The sequence below is a fragment of the Dermacentor albipictus genome, chromosome 5 (assembly GCF_038994185.2).
Source record: "Dermacentor albipictus isolate Rhodes 1998 colony chromosome 5, USDA_Dalb.pri_finalv2, whole genome shotgun sequence".
Lineage (NCBI taxonomy): Eukaryota > Metazoa > Arthropoda > Arachnida > Ixodida > Ixodidae > Dermacentor > Dermacentor albipictus.
The window spans coordinates 172,319,381-172,334,484 of NC_091825.1; positions in this window are offsets into that span (position 1 = coordinate 172,319,381).

The window sequence follows — 15,104 nt, forward strand, 5'->3', positions numbered from 1 at the left end:
GATGAGTAGCAATAGCCACACCGCCGCCACGGGTAACAGAAAAGAAGTGCCTGGCCATAATTTTGGCTCTCGTCAAATTTTGTCCATGCCTATATGGTCGCCCTTTTGAAATTGTCACCGACTACCACGCCTTTCGCTGGCTGTCCTCGCTGAAAGATCCGCCAGGTCACCAGGCCGATGAACAGTTCGCTTACAAGAATATGACATCCGCGTTGTTTACCGATCGGGCAGGAAGCTCTTTGACGCCGATGCGCTTTCCCGATCGCCGATACCTCCTGTTGTGGCTTCAGTGTCTACGCCCTTCACATCAATGTCACCCATCAACGTCGCTGATATGCCGGACGAGCAGCGTAAGGATCCTCTGCTTTCAACTATGCTGAATTTCCTGCACGATCTATCCGTCACACCCTCTTCTTGAACACTTCGTCGCCAAGCCGCCCATTTTGCTGTACGCGACAACGTCCTTTACCGCAGGAATTATTTGCCTGACGATCGCAAATGGCTGCTTGTGAAACCACGATATATGCGTTCTCACATATGCGCTTATTTTCATGCCGCTCCTCATAACGGTCACGCCGGCATTCTGAAAACGTATACTTGGCAGAAGCAGCGTTTCTACTGGCACGACCTGTATCACTTCGTGCGCCAGGACGTACACGCTTGCACGGCGTACCAACGGCCTAAAATTCAACAGCCCCCTCCTGGTGACTTATAGCCGCTGCCCTGTCCGGCTCGGCCCTGCGATTGCGTCGGCATAGACCTATACGGGCCACTTCCCTACATCTCCTCGAGTAGCCGATGGATAATTGTCGGTGTCGACCGCTTGACGCGCTACGCCGAGACTGCCGCACTTTCGGCGGCCTCTCCGCGCGAAGTTGCGTTTTTCATCTTGCGGAACTTCGTTCTTCGACATGGTGCACCACGCGAACTTCCTGTCCGAAGTAATCCAAGCCCGTCTCGCTGCATGCAGCATCGTTCACCGCAAGTCTAAAGCCTACCACTCGCAAACGAACGGCTTGGCAGAGAAGTTCGACCGCACACTCGGTGACATGTTGACTATGTACGTCGCCTCAAACAACAGTAACTGGAACACTGTTTTGCCGTTCGTAACGTATGCCTCCAACGCAGCCACACAAGCTACCTCTGGGTTTTCGCCCTTTTTTCTGCTACGTGGACGGGGCCCTCGTGTACTGTGGTCACACTGCTCACATACCGATCCGGCGCTTCTGAATGCACACCTCTACTACCAGAGATACAACCCCCGATCTTACATTCCTTCGGGGAATTGAAGGCTCATGGGACAATCTGCAGGAGAATTTAGGAAGTGATCATTACATAATTGAAGTCATCTTACAGACGCAACCACCACCACTAAGGAAATATGAGTATGTGGACTGGGATCTCTTCCGTAAGTTGCGTAAGGAAACCAGCATTGATGACGAATCTTATGAGGAGCTCTTAGATCAACTAAAGGCAACGATTAAGAAAGCTACTAAAGCAGTCTCAACAGAAATCGAAGTCCCAAAAATGGACTCCAAGCTAGCTCACATGCTGGAAGCGAAAAATTCTCTCCTAACCAGATGGAAGAGTCACAGACTCAATAGAAGACTTAGAGCCAAGGTTGCCCAAGTTAATCGTGATATCGAGACATACGCGGCTCAGCTTTCACGTCAACAATGGGACGAAACTTGCTCAGAAACAGACGGCAGATTGCGCAGAGGAGGCAAATGGAATCTATTGAAGAGCCTACTTAATGACAAGCTCTCCAGAGGTACTACAAACCTCGCCATAAACAGACTCGTCAATAAACAGATAGCTATAGGGCGGACAGCAAGAGAGGTCGCAAACGACCTCGCACACATGTACCTGCCACTTAAAAATGAATATGAAAACGAAGAAGAAGTAAGCGAACCTTACTCCGGAATATCGCAACCGGACTTGGACAGTGACTTCACTGCAGCTGAGATAAGGCATGTACTTTTTAATTTAAATGGGAGATCTGCCCCGGGTCTGGATGGCATCACAAATAAACTTTTGCGAAACCTGGATGATGATGCCATAGACATAATCACGGTCAAAATTAATAGTCACTGGAGATCCGGCACTGTCCCACCGGAATGGAGGGAGGCCAAGGTGACGTTTATACCGAAACCCGGGAAACCACTAACAAAGGAGAACCTCAGGCCCATATCACTTACATCCTGTATTGGCAAAGTAGCCGAACATGCTATTCATAACAGGATAATAGAACACATAGAAAACCAGGAGCTTTTCAGGCACAATCTCATAGGCTTTCGGAAGGCATTATCCACACAGGACGCCATGCTCATGATCAAACGGGCTATTATTGACGACCCTAGCAGGGACGTAAAGGGCATCCTGGGTCTGGATCTTAACAAAGCATTTGATACGGTTGCACATAAACATATCCTACATGAAATCTCAACCTTGAACCTGGGAAGCAATTTTTACAATTATGTGAGGTCCTTTCTAGCTAATCGGACAGCTCGGGTCAAACTCGGTATAGTCACAGGCGGTCCATACAATTTAGGCAACAACGGCACACCACAAGGTTCAGTATTGTCCCCACTCCTCTTTAACATTGCCATGCACAGGCTCTCGGAGGAATTGTCCAAAATTCCGAGCTTGGGGCACGTCATATACGCTGACGATATCACAGTGTGGGTCCCAAGGGGGTCACTCGCAGCACTAGAGCAGACACTACAGGCAGCGATAGACACCACAGAATCCTTCCTTAAGGGCACCGGACTCAGGCTATCACCTAGTAAATCTGAGCTGCTGCTTTTTAGACAGGGGAGACAAGGTGTTAGAAACCTTGTGCCTTTAGAAACTCTGCCAATAAAAATCACAGACAACACAGGACGGGTCATACCCAGAGTAGAGCAAATAAAAATTCTGGGTCTTCTCATTGACGCAAGGAGCTGTAACGCTATAGCCCTGAACCGTCTCACAGGTCAGGCCAACAGTACTTTAAAGCTCCTGGGCAGGGTTTCAAACCGAAATGCAGGCCTCAAGGAGGACAATCTCATCAGAGCATATCATGCATTTTTCATCAGTCATGTGACGTACATTGCATCATACCTGAACTGGGGAAAAGGAGAGAAGGCTAAGCTAAACGCACTTATACGCTCCGGACTCAAAAGGGCTCTGGGACTCCCGCACGGAACGAGTACCGAACTCCTCAACAAGTTAGGACTACATAACACTATAGATGAGCTCATTGAGGCACATTCGATGTCACAAATTGCAAGACTCTCCAACACTAAGTCAGGGTGTAAAATTCTAGATGAAGTCGGAATACTGCCTCGAGGAGGAGACGTCTCTAAGCTCAAAATACCCAAGGAGGTGGAGACACAATTAGTTATGGACCCCATACCTAGAAATATTCATCCTGTGTACAACAAAGGCAGAAGGGACGCCAGGGCCAAATGCATTCTGGGTAAACTGCACCAACAACACAGCTCAGCTCTTTTTGTCGATGCGACTCGTTATGGATCGGGCAACCGCTACGCTATTGCCGTGGTCGATGAGAGCGGTAAATTAATAAGTGCGGCGTCACTAAGAACGAGCTCCATTCATGCCGCCGAAGAAGCAAGCATAGCACTTGCAATTACAATGAGGAGAGGCTCCACAATTTTCTCCGATTCCCGTACAGCTATTAGGAATTACTCAGCCGGCTTCATCTCACCGGAAGCACACAAGCTACTTAAACACAGTATTAATACTCATAATTACGACCAACTGGATAGCTCACACCTAGTCTGGTTTCCGGCTCATCAGGGCCACTCGGTCAGCCCCAGTGGCTGCAATCCTAACGAGCAAGCTCACTCTGCTGTGCGAGGTCTCACATGCCGCGCATCAGATCAGGAACTGCTCCAGGATGACTGCGGCTCCTACAAAGACCCACTTACTACTTTTCACGAGATCACCTCACACTATAGGGACGGCAGAAGATTTTTTCCTCCCCCCCATCAGAAGCTCAACCGAGCTCAGGCAGTCACATTAAGAATGATTCAAACTAAATCTTATCCCACACCTTTTGTGCTTAACAAAATTGACCGGGACTTTCCCGCGGAATGTAAAAGTTGTGGACACACTCCGTGTCTATTTGATCATATGTTCTGGCTGTGCCCCAACCAAAGGGCTTCGGATCTCAACAGTGAGGAGGACTGGAGTCGGCGCATATCCAGCGATGTCCTCCAAGATCAACTCCTGGCCGTCCGGAGAGCTCACGACATCGGGAAAGCCTTTGGCCTACCGGTGCCTACGTGGGCGGAGCCACCAACATAGCCCGGGGGCTTGTGCCCTCGGACCCTAGTTTCTCTGGACTAAAATAAAGTTCTTGCCATGCCATGCCATGTGTCTGAAACCGCAAAATACGCAGATGAATGTAGGCAGCTTGCTCGTATCCTTTGTTGTGCAATAAGAGACCGAGAACTTTTCACGGATGGAAAAAAAACGACAGGCGTCCTTTCAGTTCGAGCGCTTCAAGAAGACTGCTTTAATTTTACTAGAACGTACGGGAAAGGGGAAAAATGAGAGAAAGTAACAATACACCGGATGAAGCGGGCTTTCTTGCGTTGCTCCAACCCGCACGTGCAAGCGACTTGCTCCAAAGTTCAAAGACACCACCTGTCTGTTCGTAGAACGCGCCCGCTAGGCATTTGCACGCAGTTCGAGAGGCGACAATTGTCCGGCGCCCCTGCCACAACAACCCCCAGCAGTACAGTTTAGGTGGGGGAGTCATCCTCACCACATCGGCGCCACCCCATCCCGCACGCGGACGTCTTTGGTTCCAGAATGGAGGATATGTAACCTCCCCGATGAGCGAACTATTGAGCTCATTTCTCCACAATCTCTAGAGCATACAGCAGCTGTATCGGTCGGTTCACCTTTGTTCCCCTACTTAACACAAATTTGCAGAAGCGCACCCTGCCGTCTCTAACCTTAAATGTTTCCTTAATTCTGGTGAGTTTCTACATGCGGCATTCAAGCGGTCTTCCTTCACGAACACCAAGGTGTCTTTCTTCAGATCACTCGATGTATTTAGTCGGCACATATGTGCCGATCTGAGCTCCAACAGTACTCTATCCGCTACCGTCTCTATACCGTCTCTATCGGCCTTGGCAGCCCGGTACTTCCAGCGTCGTGAGAGATGCATGCCGCCGCCATGAATTTCGGCCGGCAGCAGGTGTGGAAGAAGGGTCGTCAAACTTCTTCCGACAAGGAAGTGCGCCGGTGACAGTGGTTCTGGCTCTTGAGCATCCTCATATATGAAAGTCAAAGGGCGCTGGTTGATCACGGCCTCCACCTCATAAAGAACAGTGGTCAGTCTTTGAAACTGAAGCTGCTCCAACCTAACACCTTTCGCAATGCTACATTCACCGAGCGTATCATCCGGTCCCAGAATCTGCCACACCAAGCTGCCCGTTCAAAAGCAAACTTCCAACTGATCTGGTTTCCAACAAAGTTGTACTGCGATTCCTCGGCTTGCAACAGCATGAACATGTCCTTTGGATCCTTGTCTGCATGCTTGAATGTCAGTTCATTGTCCGAATACACCGTTGAGCCAATTCCTCGGCGAGGCACAAAGCCTTTAAAGGCCAAGAGGAAGGCTGTAGCTGACAGGTCGCTGACGAGATCAAGGTGGGCGGCACGTGTCACAGCACAGGTGGAAATAGCGTGTAGCATTTTTGCTCTCGCATGACTGTTGACAAATCAAGGGTCCTACGAAATCGATACCAACGCTGTCGAACGGGTTTCATTTTCTCACTCTGTAAGCTGGAAGTGGTGCCACTGGTTCCCTCGCTGGAGGGCAACTTTGTGACAGACGAGACACTTCTTGGTAACATTCTTTACGACCTGACGTCCTCTGATAATCCAATACGACTCTCCCAGCTGTGCTAGTCTCGCGTACGCCCGTGTGCAGCATTCTCAAGTGTGCTCTCGTATCAGCAGTGAAGTGAAGGGTGATTGCCAGGGAAAGCAATGGAATGCTTAGTCTCTTCGTTGTTATCACTGAATTGCAAGCTTCCATCAACTCGCATGACGCCCTCTTTCTCAAAGTACAGGTTCAAAAGCAAAACAGGAGGTCTCGTGCAGCGTTATTTGATACTTCAGGTTTGAAATGTCGTGGCTGAGTGCATCTCCGTGAGCTGTAGCCAACCAGTATCTTCCAGCGCCCTTCCATTCTTGTTATAAGCCAGTCTGGTACATAACTCGGCAGCGTTGAACATTTTAAATGGTGTCAGCCTTCTCGTTTATCTTAGAATAAACATATAAGCTATGTAACTGGTTAAGTCAATGACGTGTGTTGTTTTATTAGTTTTACTAGGAAACTCAAACCTTTTAATCCTTGTTATAGCCTGTCTGGTACATCACTCGGCAACGTTGAACATTTTAAATACTTTAGTGTCGGTTTGTCTTCTAATTTATCTCAAAACAAACATATAGGGTATGTAACTGGCAAACCCAACGGTGTGTGTTGTTCTATTAGTTTTACTAGGAAAAGCAAACCCTTCCATTCTTGTTATTGCCTGTCTGGTACATCACTCGGCAGCGTTGAACATTTTAAATGCCTTCGTGTCTGTCTTCTGATTTATCTTGGAATAAACATATAGACTATATAACTGGTAAAGACAATGGTGTATGTTGTTTGATTAGTATTACTAGCAAATGCGAACCATTTCATTCTTATTATAGCCTGTGTGCTACACCAGTCGGCAGCGTTGAAGATTTTGATACTTTGATATCTGTTTGTCTTCTGATTAATCTTGGAACAAACATATAAGCTATGTAACTGGTGAAACCAGTTGTGTGTGTTGTTTTGTTAATTTTACTATGAAACCCAAACATTTCCACCCTTGTTATAAGATGTCTGGTACATCACTCGGCAGCGTTGAACATCCTAAATAACTCGGTGTCCGTTTGTCTTCTGGTTTATCTTGAATAAATGCATAGGCTATGTAACTGGTAATGCCAATGACGTGTGTTGTTTTATTAGTTTTACTAGGAAGCTCAAGCCATTCTATCCTTGTTATAAACTGTCTGGTGCATCACTCGGCATCGTTGAACATTTAAAATACTTTGCTGTCTATTTGGCTTCTGATTTATCTTGCAATAAATATATAGGCTATGTATCTGGTAAAGCCAATGACGTATGCTGTTTTATTAGATTTTCTAGGAAACACAAACCCTTCCATTCTTGTTATAGCCTGTCTTGCACATCACTCGGCAGCGTTGAAAATTTTAAATACCTTGGTGTCTGTTTGTCTTCTGATTTAGCTTAGAATAATCATACAGGCTATGTAACTGGTAAAGCCTGTGGCGTGTGTTGTATTATTAGTTTTACTAGGGAACGCAGATCCTCACATTATTGTGATATCCTGCCTGGTTCATCACTTGGCAACCGTTAAAAAAATTAATTATGGGGTTTTACGTGCCAAAACAAGTTTCTGATTATGAGGCATGATGTAGTGGAGGACTGCGCAATTTTCGACCACCTGGGGTTCCGTAACGTCCACCTAAATGTAAGTACACGGGTGTTTTCACATTTCGCCCCCATCGAAATGCGGCCGCCTTGGCCGGCATTCGATACGTCGACCTTGTGCTCAAAAGCCCGACGCCATAGCCACCGAGCAACCACGGCAGGTACTGGGCAGCGTTGAACATTTGAAATACCCTGGTGTCTGCTTGTCTTCTGCTTGTCTTCTGATTTATCTTGGAATAAACGTATAGGCTACGTAACTGGTAAAGCCAATGATGTGTGTTGTTTTATTAGTTTTAATAAGGAGCGCAAACCCTCGATCCTTGTTGTAGCCTGTCTGGTACATCATCCGGCAGCGTTGAACATTTTCAATACCTTGGTTTCTGTTTGTCTTCTGATTTATCTCGGATTAAACATATAGGCTATATAACTGGTGAAGCCAATGGTGTTTGTTGTGTTATTACTTTTACGAGGAAATGCAAACCATTGCATTCTTCTTGTAGCCTGTGTGGTACATCAGTCGGCAGCATTGAAGATTTTAATTCCTTGGTGTGTGTTTGTCTTCTGATTTATTTTGGCATAAACATATAGGCTATGCAACTGGTAAAGCCAATGGTGTGTGTTGTTTTATTAGTTTTACTAGGAAGTGCAAACCTTTCCATTCTTGCTATAGCCTGTCTGGCACATCACTCCGCAGCGTTGAAGATTATAAATGCTCGCTGTTTGTCTTCTAATTTACCTTGGAATAAACGTATAAGATACGTAACTAGTGAGGCCACTGGTGTGTGTTGTTTAATTAGTTTAACTAGGAAACCCAAACGATTCCATCGTTTTTACAGCCTGTTTGGTACATGACTCGGCAGCGTTGAACATTTAATATACCTATGTGTCTGGTTGTCTTCTGATTTATCTTGGCATAAACATATAGGCTATGCAACTGGTAAAGCCAATGGTGTGTGTTGTTTTATTAGTTTTACTAGGAAAGGCAAACCTTTCCATTCTTGTTGTAGCCTGCCTAGTTTCGCAGTCCGCAGTCCTTGGCAGCGGTTTAAAAAAAATAAATTGAGGGGCTTACGGCCAAAACCAGTTTCTGAATATGAGGCACGATGTAGTGGAGGACTGCGGAATTTTGGACCACCTGGGGTTCGTTGACGTGCACCTAAATATGAGTACATGGGAGTTCTCGCAATTCCCCACTCTCGCAATGCGGCTGCCGTGGCCGCGATTCGATCCGGCGACCTCGCGAGCAATAGCCCGCCACCATAGCCACTGAGTACCACGGTGGGTGCTCGGCAACGTTGAACATTTTAAATACCATGGTGTCTGCTTGTCTTCTGATTTATCTTGGAATAAACATATAAGCTGTGTAACCGGTAAAGCCAATGCTGTGTGTTGTTTTATTAGTTTTACTTGGAAGCGCAATCGCTTCCATTCTTGTTATAGGCTGTCTGGTACATCACTCGGTAGCGTTGAACATTTTAAATACCTTCGTGTCTGTTTTCTGATTTATCTTGGAATAAACATATAGACTGTCTGACTGGTAAAGCCAAAGGTATGTGTTGTTTTACTAGTTCTACAAGGAAACGCATACCCTTCCATCTTGTTATAACCTGTCTGGCACATCACTCTGCAGTGTTGTAGATATTAAGTGGTGCCTGTTTGTCTTCTGATTTATCTCGGAATAAACGGTTAAGGTACGTAACTGGTAAATGTAATGGTGTGTGTTATATTAGTTTTAATACGAAATCCAAACCTTTCCGTCCTTGGTATAGCCTATCTGGTACATCACTCGGCAGCGTTGAACATTTTAAATACCTTGGTGTCTGTTTGTCTTCTCGTTTATCTAGCAATAAACATATAGACTATGTAACAGGTAATGCCAATGGTCTGTTTTGTTTTATTAGTTTTTTTAGGAAACTCAAACCATTCCATCCTTCTTATAGCCTGTCTGGTACATCACTCGGCCGCGTTGGACATTTTAAATACCTTGGTGTTTGTCTTCGAATTTCTCTTGGAATAAATATATAGGCAATGTAACTGGCGAAGCCAGTGGTGTGTGCTGTTTTGTCAGTTTTACAAGGTAACTCAGACAATTCCATCCTTGTTATAGCCTATCTGCTACATCACTCGGCAACGTTGAACATTTTAAATACCTTAGTGTCGGTTTGTCTTCTAATTTATCTCGAAATAAACATATAGGGTATGTAACTGGTAAAGCCAATGGTGTGTGTTGTTCTATTAGTTTTACTAGGAAACGCAAACCCTTCCATTCTTGTTATTGCCTGTCTGGTAAATCACTCTGTAGCGTTGAACATTTTAGATACCTTGGTGTCTGTTTGTCTTCTGATTTATCTCGGAATAAACATACAGGCTATGTAACTGGTAAAGTCAAAGGCGTGTGTTGTTTTATTAGTTTTATTAGGAAACACAAGCCCTTCCATTCTTGTAAAAGCCTGCCTGGTACATCGCTCGGCAGCGGTTTAAAAAACCAACATATGGGGTTTTACGTGCCACAACCAGTTTCTAAATATGAGGCACGATGTAGTGGAGGACACTGGAACTTCCGACCACCTGGGGTTTTTTTAACGTGCACCTAATCTATGTACACGGGTGTTTTCGCATTTCGGCCACATCGAAATGCGCCCGCCGTAGCCGTGATTCCATCCAGCGACCTCGTGGTCAACAGTCCGACACCATAGCCACTGAGCAACCACGGCGGGTACTTGGCAGCGTTGAACATTTTAAATACCTTGGTGTCTGCTTGTCTTCTGATTTATCATGGAATAAACATATAAGCTATGTAACTGGTAAAGCAAATGGTGTGTGTTATTTTACTAGTTTTTCTAGGAAGCGCAAATCCTTAATTCCCTTCTTGTTATAGGCTGTCTCGTAGATCCCTCGGCAGCGTTGAACATTTTAAGTACCTGGGTGTCTGTTTGTCTTATGATTTATATTGGAATAAACATATAGGTTACGTAAGTGGACAAGCCAGCGGTGTGTGTTGTTTTATTAGTTTCACTAGGAAACGCAGACCCTCCCGTTCTTGTTATAGCCTGTCTGGTACGTCACTCGGCAGCGTTGAACAATTTAAATACCTTGGTGTTTGTCTTCTGATTTATGTTGGAATAAACGTATAGGCTTCGTAACTGGTAAAGCCAATGGTGTGTGCTGTTTTATTAGTTTTACTGGGAAAAGCATCCCATTTCATCCTTGCTATATCCTGTCTGGTACATCACTGGGCAGCTTTGAACATTTTAAATACATTGGTGCCTATTTGTCTTCTGATTTATCTCGGAATAAACCTATAGACTATATAACTGGTAAAGTCAGTGGGGTGTGTTGACTAATTGGTTTTACTTTGAAACGCAAATCATTCCATCATTTTTATAGCCTGTCTGGTAAGTCACTCGGCAGCGTTGAACATATTAAATACCTTGGTGTCTGTTTGTCTCCTGATTTATCATAGAATAAACACTTAGGCTGTGTAACTGGTAATGCGAAAGCTGTGTGTTTAATTAGCTTTATTTGGAAACTCAAACCATTCCATCCTTGTTATAGCCTGTCTGGTACATCACTCAGCAGCGTTGAACATTTTAAATACCTTGGTGTCTCTTTGTCTTCTGGTTTATATTTAAATAAACATATAGGCTATGCAACTGGTAAAGCCAATGATATGCGTATTTTTATTAGTTTTATGAGGAAACGCAAACCCTTCCATTCTTGTTATAGCCTTTCTGGCACATCACTCCTCAGAGTTGAATATTTCAAATGGTGTCTAGCAGTAGTCAGGTGATTGTGACATATTGTGCTTTATAAGTCAAGAGGGCCAACATGAACTACGCAGTGACATATATTTTTATCTTTGAGGCACTTGACACTTGAGTCTATAGATTAAGCTGCAACTTCTCTCAACATAAAATAAAAAAATGCATGCCACCAAAGTAATTGCTTCAGCCAGAACTGTGTATGCTCATTCTGGCCCACCGTAATATATAAATAAATGAAAGTTTATTTTCCATCTTGTAAGGTACAGATCTTGTAAGATACAGATGGAGGGGTGGAGGGAAAAAAGCTGTCCATTGAACAGCTTGACAAGTCCCCCATCCCTCATTTGGGCAGAGGCAGCATCACATTCTTTCATTCAAATATACGCATGTATACCGTACATACATTAAATTGCACATCATATACATTACTCAAGAAGTCACGAAGATCATCAAGGAAAAATACACATATAATGGTCATAGAAGTATTACAAATCAATCACATACATCAGCCGGAGCTCATTGAGAGACGAAAAGAAGAGATTGAAACCAACCGAATTGTAATAGTTTAGGAGTGCGGGTAATGTATACCTCAGACACGGTTTCCCATAGTTTGACCGTGGTGTCGGTACTTCCCAGTCTTCGAAGTGTCTTGTGCTATAATGTGGTGGTCTAGTTTGCAATTGGGCGAGTTCTTATATATTCTTATAGACTTCTGCCTTATAGACACGACGTAATCGATATTTGTACAGATTATACGCTGGAATTACACCGGTGTTCATGAAGAAAGTTATTGTCGATGCAGTGTAGGGAACATTATATGTATGCCGGAGATATTTTTTCTGTACTAAGTGAATATGCTCTAGATTGTTGGATGTCGTGTTTCCCCACACTAACTGACAATAGTTCAAGTGTGAATAAAAAAGGGAATTATATAGCAAGAGTTTGATGCGCGTAGGTAGAATGTACCGTAATCGGCCTATCACACCTGTTGTTTGGCTCAGTTTGATTACAACATTTTGACATGATTATCCCAAGACATGTTCGCGGAAAAGACGACACCCAGACATTTGAAATTCTCGACTATTTCAATACTGCGCGAGTTTAATTTAATATCTTGATGCAGAGGTATATGTTTGTTTTTCGGCTTAAATATAACTGCTTTCGTTTTGCTCTCATTTACCTTCATTATATTAAGTTTTCGACCATTCCTCTAAGGATTTCATTGTACTGTTACATTGTTTAATGAGAGTATGGATGTCATTACCTGCGAAAAAAAATACTGGTGTCATCTGCATAGATGATAAATCGTGCCTGAGGGTTTATGTTGACGATATCGTTAATATAAATACTAAAAAGTATAGGGCCTAAAATACTTCCCTGGGGCACTCCGCTATGGACAGTCCTGGCTTTTGAAGTAAAAGTATCTATTTTAACAACTTGGACTGTGTTGAAAAGGTAGGATTTTATAAGAGATAGTGACTGTCCTCGTATCCCATAATTCTGTAATTTCTCCAGCAAAATATTATGGTCAACTAAATCAAATGCTTTTGAAAAGTCTACGAAAATACCAACAACTATTGCTCTGTTCTCGAACTCTGTTAGTATATATTCTTTCTGTTCTAGTAATGCTAACTCGACTGATTTATTCTTACGGAAACCGTATTGATGTGGTTTAACAAGTTATGTTTTTCAATGAAGTTTGTCATCCTTGGACACAAAATTTTTTCCAACACTTTTGAAAACACGGGTAGAATGGATACCGGCCTGTAATTTCCCACATCATTACGATCTCTTTTTTTATAAATAACTGTAACCTTTGCAAACTGCATTTTCGCCGGAAAATTTGCTGATTGCAAGCACGTGTTAAAAACATGAGCGAGTACTGGGGCAATAATGTCAACCACGTGTTTAATAGGGCCAACTTCAAGGCCGTCTATGTCACAACTGGTGCTGTTGTTCAAGGCTTTTATAACGGGCGCAACTTCATTCAGTGTTACAGGAGGAAGGTACATTTTGTAGTCATTATGAGCGCATACGTAGTTACTAGCCTGAGAGGATGGAGACCGAGTGTTACCGATACTCGTGAAAAAATCATTAAATGCGTCAGCGAGCTTAACACCGGATAAATTTTTGCCATTATTGTGTAATTTCGTGAAAGGCCTGTGTGAGTGATTTCGATTTAGGAGAGTGTTCAACCTCGACCATAGCAAACTATGTTGACGACACTCAATGTCCAGCAAAGATGAATAGTATGCTGTGCGTGCGTGACGCAATTTTTTTGTTAGCCTATTGCGATACTTTTTGAATGCGACAAGGCCATCGGTTGTTCGTGTCTGAAGGAAACGTTGATATAACTTGTCCCTAATTTTCATTTCAATGAGTAATTCAGGAGTAATCCATGGTTTCCACGTTTTCTTACTTTTTCTACGTGTTCTGAAAGGGAAGCTATTGTGGTATAGTTGGGTCAGTAAATCTAAGAACTTGTCGTAAGCCTCATTGGCATCAAATCATATTGACCGCAAGAAAGACGGGGACATAGGAAAAAAACACATAAACTGCACAGGCGGTTTATGTGTTTTCTTCCTATGTCCCCGTCTTTTTTGCGGTCAATATGATTTGCAGTAAATACCAACTAGGCCAAACTGAAGTTCTTCTGACTCATTGGCATCTGTAAGGTTAGTGATAGTGTCCCATTTTGTTGACATCAGGGCGTCGCGAAAAGACTTGAGTGTTTCATCTGTAATTCGCTGGTACAATACTGGTGGCAACTTTTTTCCTTTTGACTCGCTTAATTCTACACACAGAAACACCGGCAGGTGATCACTGATTGAGCACGATAAAGCTACAAATTTAACGTTTGACTGCATGGAATTAGTAATAAATAAATAAAGGGTTGACTCGCCTTCCGGTGTAATCCTAGTTGGCACTTTAAGTTGGCAAAACCATTTGATAATATAACCATGTTGAAAGCGCTTGAAGAATAACTGTTTGTACTCATGTCAATGTTAAAATCTCCACTGGCTATTACTGTCTTAGAATTATGGTTATGAGCCACAAATGCTAGAAATTGGTCATAAAACTCTAGAAACGTTGATATATCACCGAACGGTGGCCGATAACACACTGAAAATACATGCTTATCTGTGCACAGTGACAACAGTTCATAGTCTGGAGACATTACGGTATAAGGCTCAATGATTTCACATTCAGCATCACCCATAATGAGCAGCGCCACTCCACCCCCTCTCGAGGGTGACCTGTTTAAATAATAGGTATTATAATTAGGCATCCTAAAAACACCACAGTCATTAGCACTCCATGTCTCGGTTAGCATGATGACTGAGAATTCAAAAGAAAATCTGGTGAACAGCTCCTCCAAACATGGCACCTTATTTCTCACAGATCGTGTATTCAGATGGATACATTTGATGCAGGGTGCAGAAAATGCTGCGACAATTTCATCTACATCATTAGGCAAGTGAAACTTCACCTCCTTTTGCATCCTTCCTTTATCACACACATAAAAAAAACTATCGATTATAGGTCTTCCAGTTCGCCCCTATCCTTAATGTGAAGGGCATGAGCTCACTCGGTCTTTCGAACAAGCACCTTGCCGTTAACGTACCAAGCAAACTTATACCCTTTCTCTTTTGCCACTTCTTTTGCGGATCGTAGAAGCTCCCTGTTTTGCCGAGTCAAATTTTCTTGAAAGAAAATTCGCGGTTTTTCATCCCGCAGGTAGTTCCTTTTTTTAAGCCATGCTCTCTGGTCTCCTGCCTTGTGAAACGAAGAATTATTCCCGGCACGTAGTCTCTCCTCGCGGGCAGCCG